Below are 5,819 nucleotides of genomic sequence, written 5' to 3'. Positions count from 1 at the left end.
AAAAAGGTCAAATTTTGAAGTTGAAATTTTTCAACAAACATGGTGTCTATTGGATGCAGTTTAAGCTCAGGAACACGATGGTGCTATTTATATTGACGTAAGATGTCAAATTCGTGCTGAAAAATTGATTTGAAAAATTAATAATTGTTAATTTTTTGCAATAATGCGTATAACTTGGCCATTTTTGAAGATATTTAGCTAAAACTTGCTAGAATTAATCATAGTAATGCGTTCTATCACATATATTCCGGTTGTTTCGAAAAGTCAAAAAAAAAATGAAAAAATGAAAAATATAGATTTTGATTTTTATTGCATAAAATTTTCGAAATTTTCAAAATTTTGAAAATCCGAGATAGCAGTTTGATAGCGCAGTCTATTCTGAGTCCCCTCATGCAAAGAAAATGGATCTAGCTTAAAAACTGAGCTCTTGGGAGCGATTGCCGTGGTTCAATGTTTCGCGTCAAAATCGGTCGAACATGACGTCACTCTGACGTCATTTCCGGCCGACCTATTGTAGGTACGTAGTTTAAATTTTGACACATGGTGTCAAATTGATGCAGCCGAAGGTACTGAAAGTTAAGCGTCGATAAAACAAGCGGTTTGGAAGTTATTGCAGAAAAACGGGAGGGGGGGGGGCTATAAATAGCCCCCCCCCCCCAGTGGGGCGCGGGTTAATCCTCGCCCCGTTCAGGGGGCCATTTTGCCCCCCTGTGGTTTTTCCTGAATAGCAAGAAAACGAAGGCGCGCAGCGCCGCCAAATTTTTAGTACCTTCCCGGGCATCAATTTTACACCCTCACACCAAATTTCAAGTCTTAGATCACCTTAGGTCAGGAGTTATTGAGGTCAAACTGAGGTCATGTTCGAGCAAAAAAGAGCAAAAAACATGCAATCTTGAAACGCTCACCAAATCTACAGTTATCAAGCAATTTCAAAGTTCTTTATGTGGTCTAGTAGACAAAAAGCGGTGCTACAATACTACTATCTCGGATTTTCAAAATTTTGGTTTTTGACCCCAAAAAATTAAAAAAAAAATGATTTTTTTTAAGAAAAACAAAAAACAACAAAAAAACTCCGAATTCCGAAAAAACGAAATATATGTGATAGTCCCTGTGCTCTTCTATATACATACCAAATTTCAGATCAGTATCTCGTTTTTTGGCCAAGTTATAGCGAAAAATTGTTCAAAAATGATAACGTCAAATTTTTAACTCATTTTTTTTTAGCGATTCTAGACCACGTACGGGAAAAAAAGACCACCATTGAACTCTCCGTGACGAGCTGCATCGATTCGATACCCATTTTATGTAAAAATATCAACTTTGAAATTTGACCTAATTTGACCTGACCTTGAACTGACCTTGACCTGACCTTGACCCAAACGTGACCTAAGCTGGCCCCAAAGGCTGCCTGACCCACATATTCGCATTTGTCATGTAAAATGGACCATAAAACATGTATCACACGACACTTTCATATTGTGACCCCCCAGTGACCTGACCTCTGTGACCTGACCTGGTATCAGTGACCTCAAATAGCAAAATATGTGTTTGAAGAACGTTTCCCCATCGATGATTTTCAATGAAATGCATTTTACTCGATTTTACAACGCATTTCTTGAAATGCCTGTAAACGGTGAAAATTGGACCTTTGACCTGACCTGTGACGTCATCCGTTTGACCTAGATCAATAAAATTGGGTCACAAGGTAGTTCTCTGTTAGGGCTATCCAACACCGCTTGCCGCTTCTCGCTAGGTTGCGTGGTTCTCGATATCTTAGCGGGGCCAAAATGCCCCCCCCCCCCCAACAGGGCGCGTTGCTCGGCAGAGCCCAACGGGGCGCGGGTTAACAAACTATGAATGTGTCTCGAATTTACGACATAAATGAAAGATATTTGCTTTTATAGTCAATTTGTGATAAGATACTCACGGAAGCTGGTGGCGGGCCTGGTGCTGAGGCCGGTGGTGCTGGTGGTGGTGATGGTAGATGATCTGAAAGGGAGATAATACAAATTGACCGCAAACCGATAGAACTCCTATAAAATACAGTGGATTCACCTCTCAACCAGTCCTACGGTCAACAAAATCCTGACGGAATCCGTTATTATTGTTGCATTATGATATTATTCCTGTCGATCTGATTATGAAAAAATATGGACCACAAATCCTATGTAACATTGCGGAAAGAACAGGTTTTACGTTTCAGGTTCCATTTAATGATTTACACACTCACAGAGGCTGGTGGAGGACTTGATCCCGGAGCCTGTGGTGCTGGTGGCGGTGCTGGTGATGGTGATGGTGCTGGTGATGGTGGTGATGGTGGACCTGAAACAATATAAACGATTAAATCATTCCATATGACAGACGAAACGATCACCTTGTTATACAGACAGAGCGGTAGCAATGTCTACGGTGAAATAAACAAAAATGTTCGTACAAGTTAACCCGCGCGGGGCTGGGGTCTCTAGCCGAACGCGCGGGGCTGGGGGTGGGGTAAATTTTACCCCCCCCCCTGTTATCTCCCAAACTAATGGTCCTATTTGGAAAATTCAAACGCCAATCGAAAGATCTCATCACGAACAACTAAAAACATGTACTTAATTTTAAGTTTGAGGTCAAGGTCAAGGTCAGGTCAAGGGTACAAATTGCAAGTTCCTACAGTTTCGGCCTTGCACCGTAGTTGCCGAAGAATGGAGTCATGGACTGAGACTGATCTCCCAAAACGTGTTCTTAGGCTACCAAGACAATATTCGTTGCATACAATATCATTCAGAGGTCAAGGTCAAGGTCAGGTCAGGTCAGGTCAGGTCACCAAAAACAAAATATAGAAAAGGGCATGTGCGACACATGTTTTATGGGTCATTTTAATCATAGAATTCAATAGGCACACTCAATAAGTGATATGGACCACCTCTGGATGAATTTCAGGTCGAGGTCAGGTCAAGGTCAGGTCAAGGGAGGTCAAATTTTGAAGTTGGTTGCTAAGGCCTAAAAAGATGTCTATCTGATGCAGTTTTTCACGGCGAGTCGAATGGTGCTATTTTCATTTCCGTACGAGGTCTAGAACTTCCAAAAAAGTCATTTTTCAAAATTTTTGTGTGTCGTGACGTCATACAATTTTGAATAACTCCCACATTTTTGAACCGATTCTTCTAAAACTTGGTATGTAGGTACACATAGACCACTTCCCTGACATATGTTCCGGTTTTTTCGATACACTCAAAATTTTGGATTTTATAGCTATTTTCCCAAAAAAGTCAGTTTTTTGGAAAAATTTGTGCCAAAATCCAAAATTTTCAAAAAAAAACGAGATAGCCATTTGATAGACAAAGTAGAATTACGTATATCCTTTTTTATTACGTCTTGATTCCTTTAAAAATGAAGATGTTAGCGGCGTTTGAACTTTTGCCGTTTTTGAGGCGAAAATGGCGAACATGACGTCACTAAAACGTCAATTTCTCAAAAATTTTCCGACGGATTACGCTCAAATTTTCAGGGAACGTGTCAAATTGATGTAAGAAAAGGTACTGAAAGTTAAATTCGCGAGGGGGGGGGGGTAAAATTTACCCCCCCCCCCCAGCCCCGCGCGGGTTAACCCTCGCCCTGGCAGGGGGGGTCGATGCGACCCCCCTAAGGTTTTTCGAAGATAGCGTAAAAACGGCGGCGCGCAGCGCCGCCAAATTTGGCACAGCCTATGGGGCAACCTTTTTACATATGACCTGAAAATTTCAGGTCCGGGTGACCTTGGGTCAGGTCACCAGGTCAGAAAAACCGGTACAAGGTCATGGTCAAATTTCAATTTTCTTTTTGCACCTGTCCAACTCACAGTTTTGGACTGATTTCCTTCAAACTTTCAGGATGTGCTAAGTTCACCGAGTTGTATAACATATAGTTCGGGTTTTTTGAGGTCACTGACCTGAGGTCAGTTAGAGGTCATTACGTCGTAATGTTAAGCCTATGGGAAAATACTAAATTCGGAAAATAATGGAGATATCCGCTTCTTTCTATCACTTTTGTCCTTTGAAACCACAGTACTTAGCAGCAGGTCACTTGGTGCTTCTTTGCTCGGTGTACTTATCCATGGGTCAGGTCAAATGAGGTCAACTGAGGTCAAATGACGTTTTTGCCAATAACTTGGCACATAATGACGCTAGAGCTTAAAAATGGTATCATTGTGTTCCTGGTGATCAGCCGAATCGAATGATATGCGATGTGATGCAATTTGGTTAACTAGAACTTAATTTATTAAGTTAAGTTTACTTAAAATTTAAGAAAAACTTTAAGTACACTTAAGCAAGCTAAAAAGTATATCATTCGACGCGCCTTGACGTGCTGAGTTCACTGGTGCTTTTCTTTTTGCTCTATCTTAATTAGATCAAAAGTTATAAGCGAAAAACTTTTGACCTGTTTTTAGCGAAATTTTTACATTTATACCCCCCAAAACCCCCCTAAATATTGACCTAGAGCAACCAAATTTGCACAGGGGCGAGAACTCATGGGGGCCCACCTACCTACCAAATTTGGTGTTTCTAGGTGCCATAGGAGCCAATCGCGAGGGGGGGGGGTCGCATCGACCCCCCCCCCTGCCAGGCCGTGTTATGAAAAATGCCCTGCCAGGGCGAGGGTTAATTCAATACAAAAAGTATCGATAACATATAACAAGACCGTGAAATATATATCTGAAAAAACGTCCATGTTGTTTGGCATGCCAAGTAAAGGACTATTTATTGAAAAGATCAAAGAAGAGTGGGAACTGACAGTTTGATAGACCGAATAAATATAAATGTGCCCAACGAAGACAATGAAAAAAAAATGACTGCTTTTATTCTTATTTTCATTTTTAGTTTTTTATAGTTTCTGCATCATTCAGCAACGCCAAATGTTTTTTTTTTCCTAGAGACAAGAAACAGAGAACAGTCTGTCCGGATATCACGTCTGTACTCACGGAGGCTGGTGGCGGGCTGGGTCTCGGAGCCGGTGGTGCTGGTGGTGGTGATGGTGATGGTGATGGTAGATGATCTGAAAGCAGTCAGTAGGTTTTTAGATCAGCGTGCTCAGTAAGAACAAGCAGTAAGACGAACAGAGGAATTTGGTCAAAATTAGGACGATTGGAAAAAAGGTTTTGAGTTTTACATGTTCATTGTCGTTTTATGATTAAACACTTACGGACATGCTGGTGACGGGTTTGATCCCGGAGCCGGTGGTGCTGGTGATGGTGATGGTGATGGTGATGGTCATACTGGGGACGGTGGTGATGGCGGAGCTGAAATACAAGGCGCTAGTTATTAACGTTGTCTTTGAAATTAATATCTTAGATACAGCGCTAAAGAAGCAAAATTACAATCACAAATATTTAAAGTTAGCAGAAAAATTGTAAAAATAACATCATACATTGTCTTATAGTAGCTGTATTATCATTTACGGTAACTCTAAGTCAATGGCAGCTCACTTGATAGTGGTTTCGGAAGCCATGAAGCTGGACTCGACTGCCGTTGGTGTACTCACGCCTGCCGGTGGTGCCGGTGGTGCTGTCACTGCTGGTGATGGTGACGTCTGTGGTGATCTGAAACACCAGTGTCCAGTTTTAGGTCCCCTGATATTGACAGCCACACCCGCCGTGTCGCTACCGCTATCCCACACCGGGTCTGACAGTGGTGTGACGTCACTCCCACACCCGCCGTGTCGCTACCGCTATCCCACACCGGGTCTGACAGTGGTGTGACGTCACTCCCACACCCGCCGTGTCGCTACCGCTATCTCACACCGGGTCTGACAGTGGTGTGACGTCACTCCCACACCCGCCGTGTCGCTACCGCTATCCC

At 42.4% G+C, this 5,819-nt stretch overlaps 1 long non-coding RNA gene across 1 annotated transcript; it reads right to left on the bottom strand.

Annotated features, from left to right (window-relative positions):
- Positions 1-4,984: 4,984 nt before the first annotated feature.
- On the bottom strand, positions 4,985-5,564 carry LOC122389499. The gene is made up of 3 exons (XR_006257986.1): positions 5,503-5,564; positions 5,164-5,260; positions 4,985-5,016 (listed from the first exon to the last, which is right to left on the bottom strand). It is a non-coding gene; the product is annotated as an uncharacterized LOC122389499 (long non-coding RNA).
- Positions 5,565-5,819: the final 255 nt, after the last annotated feature.

Source organism: Amphibalanus amphitrite, unplaced genomic scaffold (genome assembly GCF_019059575.1).
Source record: "Amphibalanus amphitrite isolate SeventyFive unplaced genomic scaffold, NRLGWU_Aamphi_draft 000360F_arrow, whole genome shotgun sequence".
In the NCBI taxonomy this organism is placed as follows: Eukaryota; Metazoa; Arthropoda; class Thecostraca; order Balanomorpha; family Balanidae; genus Amphibalanus; species Amphibalanus amphitrite.
The sequence above is the reverse complement of the archived record's forward strand: the minus strand, read 5'-3'. Positions and strand labels throughout refer to the sequence as shown.